General features: G+C 42.1%; 1 protein-coding gene across 4 annotated transcripts in view; it reads left to right on the top strand.

Moving 5' to 3' along the window:
* The first annotated feature begins 579 nt into the window (after positions 1 to 579).
* Positions 580 to 20,052, top strand: part of n4bp3 (NEDD4 binding protein 3) — a 100,000-nt gene continuing 80,527 nt past the window's right edge. Inside the window, exon 1 of one of the 4 annotated variants that reach the window (XM_052015120.1) lies at positions 580 to 832. The gene's annotated coding sequence lies outside the window, so the exon portion shown is untranslated. Of the gene's footprint in view, positions 833 to 1,304; positions 1,409 to 11,359; positions 11,410 to 20,052 lie in introns of those variants that run through there. The other 3 variants (XM_052015114.1, XM_052015117.1, XM_052015118.1) reach the window with 3 other exon arrangements.

Genomic DNA, 20,052 nt, shown 5'->3' with positions numbered 1-20,052 from the left:
ATCCACAGATGCTGCCTGACTTGCTGAGTTGCTTCTAATCATTGCTTTGGGTTTTTTTTGGGGTCTTATTTGTTTCTTTGTCACACTGTGCCTCAAACATTTCTCAATGGGTCCAGCTATTGACTTTCTGGAGCTCTGTGCTTACTGCACTGATCTGAGCACTTCTGCGAGCATTGTGTATGTACATGAGTGTGTTTGCTCAGGTTAGGCCTGTGGTAAATGTGTGTGACAGGAGTGTGAAAGTTTGAGTGAGTGAATATGTGTGCCCAGGATGACATACCAAGAATGTTATCGGGTCAGGGAACATTGAGTGGAATTAAGCGCACTGCCCCTTTAAAAGTTCATAAATATGCTCAACAACTTTTGTAGTCGAGCCGAATTCGATGATTGCAGTGTCTTAGTTGATAAACTGTGTGTCCCATCCAGCGAGGCGAAATTCACTGTCGAATCTGTTTAAGGATCGCTATCTCGTTACGAGCAGCGTGTCGACTTCCAACCAGTGGAGTCCAGTGTCCTTTTTTCCGAGGATCCAACCCCGTGCTGCCTGAATTGTCCAGTCCCTCTTTTGCAGCTGTCCCGTTCCACTTTGCCACTGCATTGAGTAAAGTCAGATTAGTGCTGGCTGCGCTCTCACGGCACGTCAGTGTGAGAGGCGGCTGACCCGCAATCTCTTTCAGTGAGTGCACCGGGTCTGAAGCGGGACAGGGAAAAAAGTCCCGTCTATCTGAGTATACCCAGTCTGAGTCAGCACAGAACGGAGTGAAGTCCATCAGGACGTCTACCCGAGTGAACCCAGCCTAAACTGGGACGGGAAGGAGCGGAGCTTACATGAGTGAGTACATGAGATCTAAACCAGGGTAGAAAAGAGTGCAATGTAGTGTAGTGCGTCGGATCTGAACCAGGACAGGACGGAGAGCGGTCTAATCCAGGGAGCGCGCCCTTAACTGGGAGAACGGGTAGCCTGTGCTACAGCCTCGAGAGAGCAGCAGGTTATACTGGCCGCTGGCCGTCTCCGGAGCAGGTTAGATGTGAGGGTTGCGTCCTCGGTACTGAGCGGACGTGATTCTGTGTCCCTGCTGGCGGAGTTGCTGTTGTGATTGTGGATCTTTGTAAAACAAAAAAAACCGTTTCCAGTCGGTTAGGATGGGGATGGTGCTGGGATTTAGCTGGCGAGCTTTTTGTTTCTTCCATGTGGCTGGTGAAGCGCCGGCTCCCTCGCTCTGTAGGTGGTCCTGTGCGTCTGCCCAGCGCTTTCTGCAGTGCACTTGTCTTGAGGGCCTCTGATGGAAACGGACCCGTTCTGTTGCTTGTTGGGAGCTTCAGGGAACGCGGTGGTGGTTGGAAGGTCCTGGGACAGATAGAGCACACATCAGCTGTGGAACTTGCACTGAACCAGCAACTGCTGGAGGTAGCTTGTAATGTTATCTTTGAAACTGCTTCAGTTGCTAACTGCTCCAGACTTTTATGAAATTTTGCGCAGCCAGTCAGTTTTTGTCTTAACTGGTTTTTAAGTTAAGTTTCTATCTTAATTGAAGTTGAAGATGACCCCTTCGCTTCCTACACTGTGACTGATCTTTGTACGGATGTTTAGCCCGCCTTACACTATCTAGGACCTGTGATACACTGGGCTTTTGCCCAAAGTTAAAATACTCGGGCTTTTTACAAGGGCCGGATCGTTGAGAAAGTCCCGGCTCAATCTTAACCGGGTGCTGATACGAGGAGGGGAAATCGGGTGAATTCCCCATACCTGACGTCCTTTGGAGAGAGTTCGTCAGTGGATATCAGATTGGAGCAAGAACTGGATTCCCCTCAAGGTTGAATAGTTGTCCCTGATATTTAAACGTCCAGGAAGGACGGCGGCAGGAGCTAATATGGGAGTGGAAGACTAGCCCAACAGAATCGGTGCCCTCGGGTGTGGGCCGGAAGGGAGGGAATGGAAATCAATTTGGGGGAGAGTTGGAGGGTTTTTTTAATCGTCAGTCTATTGTGGAGGTAGGCAATGCAGCGGTTGTGTTTTGAAGAATGGTAGTGATCCGACTGTATTTTTATAACGTTATGATGACCATTCTCGCAGCCTTATTGAACCTTCAGTCAGTCCTTCCTCATATGGAGGAGCAAGGAACTTCTCTACTCTAATTGAAGTGCTCCACGTAATCCAGTTGAAGTTTTAGGAAAGTGATAACTGCCCTGGAACAAGATATTGTATTGGGACAGAAACTTTTTGCAATCTTTTCTTTAAAAAAAATATAGTAAAATAAATTTCTGGGATCAAAGAAATGTATGCCGAGGGAAAGGGAGTAAATAGGAAGGCTAATGGAGTGTTGGCCTACTGCAAGGAGAATGGAGTAAAGTTGGGAAGTTTGGATGCAACTTTAGCTGGTGAGATTCCATGCGGTTTTGATTTCCCTATTTACGCACAATGCTTACATTGGTGGCAGTAAAGGGGTTCACCAGGCTGGCTTCTGGGATGAAAGGGTTGATGTATGAAGATTGGGCCAGTAATCATTGGTGTTTAGAACAATGTGACGTGATCTTATTGGAACAAAAGATTCTGACTGGGTTTGACAGGCTGGATGCTGAGAGGATGTTTCCCCGAGGGAGATATCAATAACTCAAGGGCATTGTTTCAGAATAAGGAATCATCAACTTGCAATAGCGATGGAGAGGACCACCTTCTCTGCTGGTCATAAGTCTCTGTAGAGTTGTAGAGGTGGGGTCATTGAACATATTCAAGGTGGAGATTTCTGGATACTTGCATGAGGAGTTGAGGGGCGTGGGGAGAGTGCTGTAGAGGCCAACATTAGATCAGCCATGATTTTATTGAATGGTGGAACAAGCTTGAGGGGCTGATTGGCTTACACCTCTTGTTTTCTTATATTTTCTTGTGGTTAATGTAGCCCATTTTGTCCCAGCCTGCCAAAAATCAGAGTTCCCATTTCTTGATCCATGGCCTCGATGGTTCAGGCATCAAATAATCACCATGATAAGTTCTGGTTCCTACCTTCTTTGCCATTTCAGGAGTTCCAAACCCCAACCACTCTCTAACATTTTTCCCTCGAGTCTTCTCTAATCTTTCTACCAGTTACCTTAAATCTATATCCCGAAGTTAATGGCCTCGGTCAGGTTGAGTTTGTTGTCATTTGCACAGTACAGTGAGGTACAGGTGCAATGAAAAACCTGCTTGCAGGTGGGAAGGACTTGTGACACTGGCGCTATGAACAAGTGGTCTTTTCTTCCCCTGTTTGCAATAGTCCCATTTCCTGCACAGTACAGGTTAATTTTTAATATATATATTTTACTGGATGCCAGTTTGGTGATTTGGATTTCCTTCCTTCATTCTGCAATAGATATGAAGTGACTGGAGTTTTAGAATAACTGCAGATTCTATCAGAAAGCTCAGTCTAAGGCAGACTTTCTTCCCGTCATGACTAGAAGTTCCAGAAGATGTGAAGGCTTCTCTTATTTATTACTTTTTTTGTGATCTGAACATTGCTGGTGAGGCCAGCATTTATTGTTCCTGCTGAACTACCCTTAGCTGCAGTCATTCTGTGAAGGAACTCTCAAAGTGCTGTTGGATAGGTGGGGGGGGGGGGGGGGGGGGCGGGTTTCCAGGATTTAACTGCAGCAATAATGAAGGAATGGCAATATATTTCCAAGCTGGGATGGTGTGCAACATGGAAGGGAACTGCAGGAGGTGGTGCATCTTGGGAGCTGCTATCAGAATATCCTTGGTGAGTAAATGCAATGCAACTTGTAAATGGTACAGGCTCCTGCAGCATTGCATAGGTGGAGGAGGGAATGAATGTTTGGATGGGATGCAAATTGAGTGGGCTGCTTTGTCCTGGATAGGGCCAAACCTCCTGATAGTTGTTGGAGCTTCATCCGGGCTAGTCGAGAGAAATCTATCACATCCTGACTTGTGGGTTAGTAGAAAGGCTTTGGGATGTCAGGAGGTGAGTCATCCACCAGAGTATCCAGCCTCTGACCTTCTGCTGTAACCATGATGTATATGGAGCTGTTCTGGTTGAGTTTCTGGTCAGTGGTGACCCTGGGATGTTGATTGTGGGGGACTTGATGATTGTGGTGGTCTACATATCTGCTGCTGCTATTGATCCACAGCATCTCTCGGAAGCCTGGTTTTGAGCTGCCATTTCTGCTCCAATTTCTGTGATAGCGGAACCACACAAGATGATGGAGGATGTCCTTTGCTTTGAATGCAGAACTTGCTCTCCACAAGAACTGTGTGGTAGTCACTTTTAGTGCTGTCATGGACAGATGCATCTGCCAGGGGTATATGGAGGATAAGGTCAAATAGATTTATCTGTTGTGTTCGTTTGCTCGCTTCCTGCCGGGGTCCCAGGCTGGCAGCTGTGCCCTTCAGCACCAAGCCACCTTGGTCAGTGGTGATGCCACCAAGCTTCTTTTGGTGATGGATATAGATGATGCCAATTTTGTGCCCGTGAAGCTTTCCAGTTGCTTCCAAGTATTGCTCAACATGGAGGAGCACTGTTTCGTCAGCTGAAGGAGGATGGTTGGTGGTAATCAAGAGGTGGTTTTCTGAGAATCTGACATCATGAGACCTCATGAGGTCTGGAGTCAAAGTTGAGGTCCTGGGGCCACTGTGCTACCTATCCCTTCTTCCTCCCAGTAGGTCAGGATATACCTAGGGACTGCAATGGTGGAATCTGGTATGTTGTTTTGCTAGTTTAACTATGTTGCTATTGCTTGAATAGGCCATCATACAGCTCTTCCAATTTGGACACCAGTCCCCAGGTTTTTGTGAGGAGGACTTTGCAAGATCCACTGGACTAGCAATGACTTTGTGAGCCAACATTAATGCCCTGTTCTATTATTGATTTGTTTATAACAAGGCAATTATTGTGCACCTGAAAGGTTAGCCTGACCATTAAGAATCAGCCGCAGTGCTGTGGGTCTGGAGTCACATATAGGCCAGATTCTACCCAGAAGGACATTAGTGAAACAGATGCGGCCCCTACAGAAATCAGCTAATTTCAAGGTCACTATCAATGAAGCTTTTTAAAATTCCTAATGGGGGGAATACAGAAGATTCTAATAGCAAGAAAGTAACATATCTTTCTAACTTACTAAAATTTTAACAATTATTCAAACAATGTAAGATTTTTGAATTGTAAATTTTCACCTTGGACCAATTTCTTCATAAAATAAGTGACTGTGATGCCGATTGAAGGCTAAGTGGTATCACAGTTACTTACAAAGAAAATCAAATTCATAGGCCTCCCATAAATGCTTTGTCAAATTAGTGACTGTTACTTCCCCTTTCTCTGTTTAAAATCCAAACTGCCTCTGAGAGTATTTCTGACTTGTCCCAGACTTGTACTGTCTACACAGTGTCAGTATCCAGTAGGTTTGGATCATTGGCTCCAGTCTCTGTGATAGTGATCTTAGTAATTTGTATTAGAACATGAGGAATAGGTTGGTAGATAGAGATGATGCTGGTTTTGTCTGGGATATAGCCTTGTGTGTTTAACCACTGCTATGTAAACATTTCATGAGTTTGTAACAGTAAAGTTATAGAAATTGTCAGGCACTGAGTAATTTAGTAACACCAGGTGGACAGTGAGTGCTTGAACTGCTGTTAGTTTTCCAAAACAAGCCTGAGCCTGTATTGATAAGTCTCTATCATTCTGTTTGGGTTAAGCTATTGAGTTTTTCTTTCCCAATTCATTTCATTCTTTTGGTGCGACTTCCTCTTAGAAGATAGAACATTACAGCACAATACAGGCCCTTCGGCCCATGATGTTGTGCCAACACATCGACTCTTCTGTGAGCAAAAGATAAATAAAATGAACAAAGCATTTCACTATCTATCCATTCCACTCGATTACATCCTTGTGCTTCATTGGAAGTTGTCCAGTGTAACAAGGGTGTTTGAACAGTTTAGGTTCCGTGTTGGTCAGCTGTGTGATTTGTGAGTGGTGGTGATTGCCTCACAGGACCATCGTGTGCACTGTAATCTAATCGTGTGAAGTAGGGGAAATGTGTATATGTGGATTTGGGCAAATGATAAGAGTGAGCTTCAATTGTAAAGTAAAGCAGGAGTTCAGGTGCTTTTCATTCTTTTGAATAAGTCACTTTGTCTGTATCCGATCAAATTCTTTGAATATCTTGAATGACCCTCTGTGATATTCTTATGCATCCACTTCCCCGATACTGACCATTGTTTTTGAATGTGGAAGGTAATCCAGAGGAAATGGAGTGGCAGAGAAGCAGAGAGAGGAATGGATGGTGTTGCAGTAGGTGAGTTCAGAGAGGCCACCTGAAGCTTGGTCAAAGAGGTGGGTTTAAGAAGGCTTTTGGAGGCGGTAAGAGAAGTTGGGGGGGGGGGGGGTGGAAGGAGATGCTGGTGAGGGAGTTCTAACGAGTATGACGAACAATGCTGAGAGTTCTCCATGGATGACAGTATGCCTGAATCCGCAGAAAGTAAGTGGTTTGAGTGTGAAAGAGAATGAGTATTGTTAAAATATTGGTTAAGCGAGATGGGATTATGAATACAGGGATTGGGTTTTTAAATATGGGATAAATGTTGTGCCTCCTATGTCTTTATAAATATACAATAATGAGTGTGCTGTAGGAAAACATGAAAACCACATAACAGGGATTTTAAAAGGCTTGGTTGCAAAGATGCCATGACTAGAAGATCACCTCAGCCTAGGATATCCTCTCCACCATTAGAATTGCCCTGTGAGATCATTGCTTGGCTTGCCAGTGACTGCACAAACTACAAGTGTGCTCCAGGCCCAAGGCAGACTCTGCCTTTTGCACTGCAGAGCCTGTGAAGACAAGTCTGTGACTGGGGCTTGGAGGCGGGTGGTGAAATGGATTAGAAAGAGGACTGGTGGTTGGACACCCAGTCAGGATGTGATGAGTTAGGACGTTGCCCAGAGATAATGGGTGGGTTGAGGGGAGTGCTGGTGGTGATGATGGGAAGTGGGTGCTTTCTGGAGAGAGGGGCCTCCTGTAGTATGGAGGTGTGAGTGGAGACAGGGTTGATCCCAAAGATTGGTGCCCAATAACGTGGTGGGAGGATATCTGAGATTAGATAGTGTGGAGTTGGTAGGGGGTGGGGGATACTCTGAGTAACACAGGTAAGCTGTGAAGGGACCACCTTAGTTCAGATTCCCATTGCCGGGCTGGCACCCCTCCTGCAGGTTGCTTTAAATAGCACTGCTGCAAGTTATGTAATGCTACGACAGTATGGATATTCCAGGACTGACCAGAGGCTGTCATTTCTTGGAGCGACACAACTTAACCCTGTAGGTGATGGGTTACACAGGGAACAATGCACAGGTCTGTGACGATCATGTCTGGAGCTCAAGGCTGATTCGCGATTGGAAGTTTCGGGCTGAATATTTGAAGTGGTGCAGTTTGAGCTAGAAATGATTGCAGTCGTGTTCCACTCTGGAAATTAGTTTTATTTGTTTCCCCAGCACCTTGTACTGAACAAACGTTGCTCTATAACCAAATTCCTAAGTCAAATGACCTTGTGATAATTTGTAGGTACGTACAGTTCAACAACACATTGGAATTATGTTCCATGTTAGGTGAGATTGTTCTTTCCAAATTATTTTGCTTCACTTCCCTCAGATAGATCAGGCATTATCTCTGAAGTTTAACTTCAAATTTTATAATGGGATTGCATTTTAAGCAGAAGGACTGTGCTGACACTTTGTGCTTAATGTAGGCAGAATCCATGGTACATTGATCAGAGTGAGTTACGGGAAGTTGCTGTGTTGCACTTCAGCACTGGTGTACAGTTACAGTTGGACAGGGGTGCTTCAAGTTGGTACTGAACCCAACAAGAATAAAATATGGTGGTGAATAGAGGAAATTGGATCAGGATAGGTATATTGGATGAGGATTACTGTTTAAAATCAGTTCCTTCTTAGACTTTCATACTTATTCTGATCTTTTCTTATGACTCATTTGTTCTTTTCTCTGCAACATTTGATGATTTTTTTATATATGAAAGAAAGTATGTACAGGCAGGTTATTTTACAGGAAACAGCTGTACGATATTGTTATTGTGCATACTAAGGAGAGAGCTGATTTTCAAAGCAGGACAGACATTATGGGTTCTGCAGCTTTGACCTACTTTTTTTTTTGGAAGGACGCATTTGCCCAGTCTGTGCCACCATGCTGGTATTTGGCCTTTAAGAACTCTAAATCTGGGACAACTGTAACTATTTATTCTAGTTCTGTTTCTTTCTGGGCAGTTTTCTCCCTTTGTTTATTTACAAGATTCGGGATCAGCACCCCAGGCTTAAGTTCCATATGAAAATTGAGGTTGTAGCTATTGAGTCTCTAGGTAAATATGATAGGGAATAGAATAGCACTAGTTAGAGTCATGCCATGATTGATAATGGAAATTGCTGTCTGGGATGTCTGTTTTTGGGACCATTGCTGTTTTACATCAAAACCAATGTCTTCGATACAGAAAAGCAATGGGAATAGGTCAATTTTTCTGACAGGGCAGTTAGAGGAAGAAGTTGAGAAATTACAAAAACCGAAATAAGTATGCGTTTCGATTGAAAAATGATGGATGAAATTTAAAGAGTGAATTATTTATATTATTATTCCAATATTGGGAGAGGACATCATTGACAATGCCAGCATTTATTGTTCATCCCTAATTGCTCCTGAACTTGAGGAAGCAGTTAAGAAGCAATCACATTGGTGGGTGTGAAGATTGGAGTAAGGTTGGCCATTTCCCTTCCCTGAAGGACATTAGCGAACCAGGTGGTTTTGTAACAACAATCCAGTAATTTCATGCCTACCATTAGTTGTTTCTTTCTTTAAAATTGATATTTATTTAATACCTGAATTTTAATTTCCCCAGCTGCCAATGTAGGATTTGAGCTGTGTCTCTAGATCAGTGGTTCAGAACTCCAGCTGCTGGTCCAGTAACTTTACTACAGTGTTACAGTAAAATTTTGTTTTTATAGTGATCTCAGGATGTTCAAGAGTTCCTTACAGCTATTATAAGGTAATTCTGAAGTCTAACTACCATTGGAAGAAGTGGAAAGGCTAATTTCATACAGCAAGGTCTCGGTAAAGGAATTATTCATCAGATTATCTGCTGATTCAAGCTATAAATGTTGAACACGCTGAGAGGAAAACCCGTTGCTCTTCGCATACTGTTGGGAGTTCTTTTGCATTCAATTGGGAGGCCAGATATAGGATCTCAGTTTTTTTTAGGTTGTCTTCAAAACTTGGAACCTGTGCTTCCTCAGAGCCGCACTGAAATGTCTCTTGGGCTATCACCTTCTGACTCGCAAGGCACAAATACTGATACTAAGCTAAGGTAGACATGTAGAGAATTGTAAACTACTACATGGGAAGGAAAACCAGACTGCATGCATAATGATGTTAAATAGGCAAAGATGAAATTGAAAACAGTTTTGGCAGACTTGCTGTTCAACAGCTCTTGCCAATGTCAAACAGCAACCAACAGAACTAGTGGAATGTTTAAGACTGAGTAGAATAAAAGTCAAGAAATCATTATCAAAGGGTTTCAGACTCTGGTCAAATCGCATCTTGAATATTGTGTCCATTTTTTGCCATCTGGTTACCCAGGGAATAGGCATTCATTGCAGATGCTCTAGAGGTACCTGATCTTAGATCTTGAGGTCTGATTCATGAGAATAGTCTGAAGAAACGTTGTTCTGGAAAGTCATTCATATGGTGTACTAATTTTTCTGCTGTACAATAAAATGGAAGTGTGAAATTGAAAGTGAAATGTGATCAGCACGTTCGTATGCAGAAAGCACATAGTTTGAAATAGCATTGCTGGTGCGTGTGCATGTGATGTGCCTATGCATGAACTCCAAAGAGCATGCAGTAGTGGTGCCAGCTGTCATATTATGCTGGTTTGCTGCTGCTGTTAAATTGGAGTCCAAATGTGCCCTAAAGAAAAGGTCTGGGCCTCAAATGTAGAAACAAGTCTTAAACAGAAGGAAGGCAGCCAGCAGTGCTGAAGGTGGTGGTTTCTATGCCTGAAATACTGCTGGGGAATCCATCACATAAAGCACTGTGGAATCTTCTTTGATGGACCTTATGTCTTCGCATATTCCATGTAAATCCTTGTGTCTTAGGCTGCTCGGGTATCTGCCTCCGAAATGTCTGAGTGTCTGATCATCCCCTGGGATGATCAGACTGTTCCCATTTCCATTTTCCCACTCCTGGTTAGGACAGCAGATTCAGCCCCATTATTAAAGCAGAAATTCTTGTTGAGAACTGCTGCTTCAAGAGCTCCCACCATTGGCAGGAGATTGCATAAGTAGAACAGCACTTTCTTTGTAAGTCTTGAAATAGCACACAATTTCTCTGTGTAATTGCACTGATTGTCATAGTTGTATACTTTACTCATTGTACGCACAAGGAAACTCCTCCCTCTCCGTCCTGGAAGGAACCGGCACTGCTGTTTCATCAAACGTCTGCACCTGCTTTGTATGTGCAGAATTTCAGTTGGAGGACAAGGTGCGACAACCATTCTTACTTCATGATTGATTCTCTCTATAATCGTTGGGGATTAGGATGAGGGTGTTGCAAGGAAAATAGCATCAGGGTTGGAAGGGTGATCAATGCCAAGAAATACTCATCAAATTTCCATGAAGGGAAATGACCTGGAAATGGTCATTGTTGCATTTCACTGTGGAGGGGAGCCGGGGAGCAATCCAATTTTTCAGTTGGATAACGATGAACGTTATTGTGCATTTGGATTTCCGGGCACATAAATTTGGGCTGTTTCAATTCGGTTCTTGCTTGTTTTGAGTTGGAATACAAAAATGCTTGTTACAAATTGGTGTAAAGATTAGATGTGAAAATTCTCTGTCATGTGAGTGGGCACTTTCCTGAAGTTGGAAGTTCAGATTTTCTACTCTAGTAATGGACAGGAAATTTTACCAATGTTTCTCTCTCCACAGATGCTACTGTTAAATGTTTCCAGCAATTTCTGTTTTCTTTTGTTTCAGATTTCTAGTAAAGACATCATTTTTATTTTTTCTGTCGGAAAACCTGCTCCATTGGTCATGTGAGTGTTGTTGCTCTCGTTTGGACTGAAAAGTGAAAACATTCTGTTTCCCATCACTAACATCCTTTGTCTTAATTGTGGAAATAACAATCAAAAACAAGAGCAGTCCTTGTACTCACAGGCACTGCAATGACAAAACCAATGGATTTTTGTTTTGAGCCATTATGTGTGTCAACATTGCTTTAGTAAAGCAAAATCTTCTCTTTTTTGTAAGTTTTTAATATAATTTTATCAATACATATTATTGATATGTACATATGCACATTTTATAAAGACTAACTACAAACACTGAGAGTGATCGGAATTATTCTGAACTTAAGTATATGTGTCATTAAGTGGTAAGTACCTATTAAATAAATTATTCTTGTGTTCTGTCAACCGGACAGATTTGTATGGATTGTGCTATTATTAATTTATAACTTTGAGGATCTGTAAATCTGTGTAGAGCTGTATCTTGCTAATAGTGTGAGCAATAGCGCCAGAGTTTGAGTTTTTCTGGTGGCTTCCTGTGTGGTGTGATATGATTACATTGATGGCTGACTTTCTGGTCTTGATTCGCAATCTGATATGGGATGCTAGCCAATCTTTCACTATAAGTATCCCAATTAATATCTGTTAATTTAGTATCCCAATTTACTAACCACTGACTTGTAGCCATGTGTGTGTGGACGTCTGGTTAAAAGGGTTAGACTTGGCCTCAGTGCCTGTCTTTTTACTTTGTATATGAATGCAGAGTTGAGTTTACAGCAAGGTCAGCCATGATTTTATCAAATTTCAGAGCAGGCTTGAGGGGGCACTTGCCCACTCCTCTGTCTCATTCATTTGTGTGTATGTCAAGAGTGACCAATTAGGTCAGATTATTATTAAGTTGCTAGTTTCTGTGAGACTGCACCTAGGTATAATGTCCATTAGAAATCAACGATTCGCCACAAGCATGACCACACTACAGTGGTTCAGCATGTGGTCTAATTTTAGTAGAACGCACCTTTCATATCCTTGCGCATTACTATTAAATGTATCTTGAGTATATTTACCTAAATGTCTACCACAATTTGGTAACCAAGGAAGTAAAGCACTTAGTGATTAAAGACGCCTGCGCAGTCTGCTTTTGTCTTGCTGTTTTACTACCACACACCCCATTATGAAGTATGTATGCATTCATGGGAATTAAGATCACTTGCCCAAAAGAGATATCCATTTCTCATTTTTATTTACTAATCAGAAATGAAATTAGAAACATCTGGTATTTGATTAGCCACAAGTAAATGACCTGTGCTGGCTGGGACATGTAAAACCAATTGTTCTGTGGTTGGACTGACTGATGCAAGTAGAAATTTTGGAATTCAATCAGGCTGTTGTGTCACTTAAATTGTCAAAAACGTTCAAAGAATTGGAAGAAATAACTTTCGCAGGTCAGTCCTTTCCCTTCTTCTCCGTAAGCTTTTTTGCTGTTAGTATATGAATCATGGCTTAGTGGTAGTGCATGTAACTGAGTTAAAGTTCCATTCTAGATGAGTGGAAAATCTAGGTTTAACATTACTGTGGACAACAAAGGGAGTGCTGCATTGCTGGTGGTCCAGTCTTTCAGATAAGGTGTTTTACTGAAGTCTTGTCTGGTATCTAAGACACAGGTAAAAGATCAAAGATGAGCAGGAGAATTTTCTGGTGTCCTGCCTGATGCTTGCAGTTAACCCAATATTACGAAAACAGATTAAAGAGTCACAATCGTGTTACTAATCTCTGGGATCTTGCTGTGCATAGATTGACTGCAAGATAATGCATAACTAGAGCAACATTGACACAAAATGGTTGCAAGTACTCCAGTCTTAGTAAAGCATTTTGTAATGTCTTCACGTCACAAAAGGTAGTAGAAAAATTGGTAGGTCAATCAGTTTTTCCTTGGTCTACTATCTTTAAAAAAAAGAAAAGTTGCACTCTGTAAACGGCTTTTGTGACTTCAATACCCCTCAAACTTTTGGTGTGTGGTGGTTATAGAGGCTGATGCAGTAGCCACATTGTGAACCAGCAAGATGCCACAAATATGAAGCATGCATACCAGGATGCCTTTCATTTTCCAAAGAACTAAATGATGGTTTCACATTCCACCCCATGTGAAAAATAACAACACATCCATTGGCTGGGAATATCTTGTACAGAGAATTTGCTCTTACTTTCTAAATGAGGATTGGATCCCTTTGTAGTAGCTTTTGTACATTTTGAGAAGTGGTCTGTGTTATTGCTTTGCTCCATTAGCAAGAATCCTTTAGATATGATTGGATTTTGCATCTTTATTTTGATTTTTATTTCTCTTGCCCCTGACTGTCCACACTGAACAACAGAACACAAGTTCACAACGCCTTCGTCATCACAATCCCCCAGCTCTGTACTTTACACATCCTTAAGAGAGCATGTTCCTTTCTGGAGACTTTGTAAATATTTGGCAAATGACTTCTTGTGAAGTATATTTTCCTACATTGTTCCATACTTTCTTACAACATGGAAGAATGCCATTTTGGCCAAATGAGACTCTGCCAACTCACAGAGTAATCCCATTCCTCCACTAATTTTTTCTCTCTGTTATCTGTTCTCCTTGCATTCCCGTTAAACCTCTCCCCCCAGATCTACCACTTGCCTACACACTAGTGGCAAGTTACAGTAACTAGTTAACCAACCAGCCTGCATGTCTTTGGGATGTTGGAGGACATTGGAGCGACCAGATAAAATTGACGCAGTCGCAGGGAGAACATATGAACACTACACAGGTAGCATCCAAGGTCAAGATTGAACGCAGCACTGGAGCTGTGAGACAGCAGCTCTGCTATCTCTGTCACCATGCATTGTTTGTGTCCAACTAAATCCAAAACTCTTACCCAGTTGTCCCTACAGTAGGGAAGGAACTTAAAATCTTAAAAGGATATTTTGTCTTATTGGAATTTGCAGGAAGTCTTCAATCCATCTGAACGCTCAGCCCTTGAATGGTGATCTTTGAAGTGGGAAGACTGGTAGGAAGCATTCCATTCAGGGGCTGGATATTGTCTTCTGCAGCTGTGAGCAAGAATCCCGAAGGCTCTGTTGTCTGCTTGGTGTTGAGTATAATGACATCCCCTCAGAGCTGAGGAATTTGTAGGGGGAGGATCCAGTAGTGATGTATGTAGGAATGAAGTTCTGCTGAGAGACTTTGTGCACTGTAATTTGGTCTCTAGTTCCTCAATCTCAAGAATAATAATCTCAGGATTGTCACCTGACCCATGTGCAAATTGGCATACTTAAAAACAGAGATGAATGCATGAATCAGAGTGGTGTGAGAAGGAAATGTTTTATTTCAAGAGGGGAAAGAGCTTTTCTGATAGTTCAATCTCCACTTAAACTGGGCTGCAGCCAGTGTCTAGTGAATCGGATATCGAGATCAGTAGATAGGCCTTTAAAATAATGTTTAGGGACAGGGTTTAGGTGAGACAGAGGTTATAGATTTAAAGGGAGATTCAGGCCATAAAACAAAATAGCAATTTGGATGGTGATTGAGTGAGAGAGGAAGGCTCATGGAGTTTAACAGTAGTAGTACATCAGTTAGAGAAAAAAAGTGGCATTTTGTCCACTATTCTACTCCATTCAGTGTCCTCTACAACGTGGCCTCCTCTGCACTGGAGAAACCAAACGCAGATTAGGTGATTGCGTTGTGGAGCACCTGCGCTCATGTCTTGCTAACTATCAGCACATGCTCCTGATCTTTCTTAACCTATTTCCACATAGGCTTTTGTCTTGTACCTCACTGCTCCCCACCGCGCTCCCCACTGCACCCCGCCACCCCCCCCCCTACACCCACCCCAATTCTGTTCTGAAAACTGTAAACTATCCACTCTTCCCTAGCCAGTTCCGAGGAAGGATCGCTGACAGGAAACATTGAATAGTTTCTCTTTCCACAGCTGCTGCTTGACTGACTGAATTCTTCCAGCATTTCTGGTTTTGTTTTGGATTCCAGCATCTGCAGTTTTGATTGTTTTCCACAAAAGAAAAGAAAAATCTGAAAGCTAAGATTTGAGTGAATTGTACCTGAGTGTGCAAAGCAAATGTAAAACAGATAGTACAGTTTAAGACCAAAAGGGTTTGAGTTAATAATCACTCCAGAAACATGGTTGCAAGATTGGAAATGAAATATTCTAGTAGATTTTACTTTCAGAAAGGAAAGACCGAATGAAGGACAAGTTGGGGGAAGGAGCTGCTCAGTTTATAAAGGACAGCAGTGAGGATTGATCTTGGCCCAGCAGAACAGGAAACAGAATCAGTAAGGGCGGAGATGAGAGAAAATAGGATTCCCAAAGAGCAGTGATTGCAGACAGAACTAATTGTGAAGGAAGATTGGTGATGGCAGTTGACAGCTTCTATCCTTAGTCCTCAACTCGGTACAGCTTTCTTTAACAAGACCAGGAAAGCATCTAGCAAACAGGCTATCTTGTATCTTGTGTAATGAGATGGTGTTAATTAATAATCTTGAGTGAAAGATCCCTTTTGGGAAAATTGGCCATAATATGATAGTCCTGTATGGGGTTCAAGGGGGAGCCAGCTCTGTTAGAAACTTGTTTTGAGTTTCTGTACGTGTGTGGCCGAGGCAGGTGAGATTGGAAAAATGTATTAAAAGATTTGCTAGAAGGTAGACAATAGGAAGCAATTAAAGAAATATGTAGACATTCTCACAAATGTACATTCCATTGAGAAATCAGAACTTTGAGAAAACTTAGTTGTCCACACCTAACCAAAGAGGTCAGGATTATGTTAGATTGAAGGTCAGACACTGCCAAGAAGTTTAATATGTCTGAGAGCTGGAATCCGCAATGAATGAACAAAAATTTGATAAAGGTGGCAAAAGCAGATTGAGCAATTTAAGAAATATTTTTAAAAAACGGTAGGCAGAAAATAGCAAAAAAAAACCTCGGGAAAAGACACCAAAGCAAATGGCATAAAAGGAACATTGGTAGCATCAATATGAATTTGGCTAAGTAACGGGCAACAGAGGAGTTATGAGTGATTGGTTAGTTTTCAAACTGGAGAAAGGTGAATTGTGGTGCTCTCTGGAGATCAATGTCAGGATCATTGCTATTTTTGATCTCTATTAATGATGACTTGCAGATGCATGTCATAACTTCTAAATTTGCAGCTGACACAAAACTTGACAGTATTGTGAAAATCAAACAAAAACTGTAGTTGCTGAAAATCTAACATAAAAGCAGAAATGCTAGAAACGCTCAGCAGGTCAGACCACATCTCTTAGCAGTATTGGAAACTGCAAAGTTCATCATGATAAAACTGCAGCAGGATGCAAACAGGCTGGTAGAAAGGGTAGATGTGTGGCAGATGAAGTTTAATGGAGAAAAGTGTGAGGTGATGCATTTTGGTAGGAAGAATGAGGAGAGAAAATATAAAAATAAAGTTTACTGTTCTAAAAGGGGTGCAGGAGCAGAGGAACTTTGGGGTATGGGTCCACAAGTCATTGAGAGTGGTAGGGCAGGATGAGAGTAGTTAATGATACATACACAATTCTGAGATTCATTGATAGAGATATGGTGTATAAAAGCAGGGAAGTCATGCTGAGCCTTTATCAAACACTGGTTGAGCCTCAGCCAAGTTGAGTATTGTATTTAAAAATTCTGGTCACCTTATCATGGGAAGGCATTGGAGAGGGCCCAGAGGATATATATGAGGGACTATAGCTACAAGGAGAGAATAGAGAGGATGGGTGAAAAACACAATGATGCTGGAGGAACTTAGCAGGCCAGGCAGCATCTGTGGAGAAAAGCAGGCGGTCAGCATTTCAGGTCAGGACCCTTCTTCAGGACACGGATGCTGCCTGGCCTGCTGAGTTCCTCCGGCATCATAATGTTTTTCATCTAGATTCCAGCATCTGTAGTCCTTTGTTTCTGTAGAAAGGATAGGACTGTTTTCTTTGGGGAAGAGGAGAGTGAGGGGAGGTTTGCTAACAGCGTATGAAATACTGAGGGGTCAGAAGAGAGTGAATGGTGGGAGGCTATTCCCCTAGGTGGAGAGGTTAAGGATCAGAGGTCACAGGTACAAAACAAAGGGGAAGAGAATTAATAGTGACATGAGGTAAAGCTTTTTTTTTAACATTGCAAGCTGTTGGAATCTGAAATTCGCAGCCTGCAGGTGTGTTGGTGGAGATGGCTTCCATTGTGGCCTTCAAAAGGGAACTGGATAAATATATGGTGAGGAAAAAATTGCAAAGTTGCAGAAAAGGTGGATCTAGCAAGCTGTTATAGGAGGGAGCCAGTGTGATCAGGATAAGTGGAATGGTCTCCTCTGTTGTAACCATTCTGTGACAAATATTTTGGGCTTTCACTGCAGAAAATGATGTGAACATGGCAGAAATGGTAACCAGGATTCTAGTAATTATAAATGCATAGTCTTTAATATCAATTAAAGCGTGAACTAGAACAATTAAGAGGACTGTAATCAGATGAGTCCCCTGGATCTGACTGCGTGCATCCCAGGATTCTGAAAGGGATGATTGCAGATATGGTGAATGCATTAGTGGTGCATGTTCCAATGTAAACTGGATTATGGAAAAGTTCCAACAGATTGGAAGAATAAGAGGCGATCTTGTTGAGTCAACCAAGATTTTGGATGAGATTGTGATGGAGAGGTTGTTTCCTCCAGTTAGAGAGTCTAGAACTAGAGGGTGTGGGGACACAATAATGGGCAGCTATTTAAATCTGAGATGAGGGAAAATTTCTTTTTGCAGATTGTTGTAAATCTTTACATTCTCTACCTCAGAGGATTGTGGATGCTCAGTTTTTGAGTACATTCAAGACTGAGATTGATCATTTCTGAACAATTAAGATAAGGAAAGGTCTTTGGGATCAGATCTTGAGGCACAGTATCAGTTTTGTGCTCAGTCTACCATTTAATTCTCACTAGTTTGTACTATCATAGATGTGATATTTGTTGCCATTGATTTTTTTTTACTTTGAAAGCTAACTTCTAAAGGAAAACTTTAATATGGACAGTTGATAAAATGTCATTTCACAGGATATCTTTTTATAACTCCCACCGAGGAAGACTTTGATAGCTCCTTAATGTTTTAACTGAATTATACAACATGGAAACAGGCCCTTCAGCCCACCAGGTCAATGCTGACCAAGTACCTATTTACACTAATCCTGTAGTAATCCCATTTTCTTCTCCCCATATTCCCATCAACTCCCTCCAGATTCTACTCAGCTGCACACTAGGGGAAATTTTACAATGGTAAATAAACCAACCAACCCTCACGACTTGGGGATGTGGGAGGAAACCCATATGATCACAGGGAGAACATGTGATCTCCATACAGACCGTACCAGGGGTTAGGATTGAACCAGAGTTGCTGGAGTTCCACTAACTGTGCCACTGTGCTATCTAAGAAGGTGCAAACAAATTGAGTTGTTTGATTTGTTTTGAGGACCCGAAGTGGGTGAGAAAGCAATAAGAGTGCTGCTATTAATGATGAATTAAAATTAAGGTTGGCCAATAAAGGGAGGGAAAGGGTTAGTTCTTGCAATAGCCTTTTGGCTTAAACCTGCAGCTGAGAAAGCTACCTGATGGGAGGGCTACATGGCAACTTCCCTTTACCTGTCATTGAATTAACAACCCACATTGACTGCTGCAGTGTGGAGGTACTGTTAGGAGGTTTTCCTTTAGTGGAGAAGGGGAATGCACAGCGAGCATTTTTACTGAGTAGTTGTCCCCATTTGAGCTGTTTTGATGAGGTTACCCAAACCCATTAGGCACTGGACTGAAATGCACTTGAACATCTCCCGTGGAACGCTACCACCTTGAGTTTTCCTAAGGTGCTGGCTGAAGCACTCAGGACTGGACGGGTGAAATACAAGTGCAGGTACCAACTTTTCGATTCATTCTCCAACAATGCCAATGCATATCTGCCCCGTAACAGCAGGTTGTAGTGGTTTATTAATGATTTCTGGGAGGTTATAAAAAGTAATTGAAATATTTATTTAATCTCCTGCCAATAACTTAGCCAGGTGCTAGAGATAGTCTAATCTTTGCATGAGAAAGTAAAATCAAAGCATATTCCAGAGCCAGTAGTAATGTTGGTTCTGTGTTGCTGAATTGCATCATTGGGATTGTGGGACATTTGGATCTAGGTCACCTAGTAAATGTTGAAGCAGGGCTGGAGGGTGAATGAGAGAAAATGGATGTCAAAAAAAAACAGGTGGCTAATTTAAAACCAAACCCTTATCCAAATCTCAAAGGAATTTTCTTTTCTTGCTAGAAATATAATTCAGTCTAAATCAGAGCTCATTGGGGAATAATCTAAATTAGCTTTACTACATACAGATCAGAGTTTAGTTTTCCTGGAAGTGAGAGTATTTTAACATTTCATGCACAACGTAACCAGATAATTTGCAAATGACCTTTGCTAACTGCTGCCCAAGCTTCTACACTTCAGAAAGGGTTACATTTCTTCAAGGATGTCCTTAACCTGGGGCCTTGTACTTAGTGAAAGAAACAATCCTTGTTATGGCTGTGGGCTGCAGCTGATCCGGCAGCCAATGCGAGGCGGGTTTTGGAGGACGTTTATCACTGGGGTCGCTGTTAGAACCTGGCTGTCTTGTGCACAGTGGATGAGCATGATGTGCTGTCAGCATGCTAGTGCTGGTCATCACTGTAAAGATATGTGGACAAATCATCAGCTTGACAATAATTTGGATGCTGGGTTGACTCACTGCAGGAATGGCCAAGGGAAACCATGCTTTTTTTTTCATAAACAAGAAGAGCAAACTTTTCTGAAATGTACTGTGGAAAGGTTTGCCTAAGGAACTATTTGATTGTTATGGAGTTGTTGTTGAATATTTTTAGGAGGGAGAAATGAAATGGCGGGGGGGGGGAGGGGTGGGTGGTCACCAGAGTTGCATGTGCAGTGGTTTTCTTTTCAAAAAATATATGTAGAATATTAAGCATTTATCTGAGGG

Source organism: Pristis pectinata, chromosome 4 (assembly GCF_009764475.1).
Source record: "Pristis pectinata isolate sPriPec2 chromosome 4, sPriPec2.1.pri, whole genome shotgun sequence".
In the NCBI taxonomy this organism is placed as follows: Eukaryota; Metazoa; Chordata; class Chondrichthyes; order Rhinopristiformes; family Pristidae; genus Pristis; species Pristis pectinata.
Note: the sequence above shows the minus strand (reverse complement) of the source record. Positions and strands in the feature narration are given on the sequence as shown.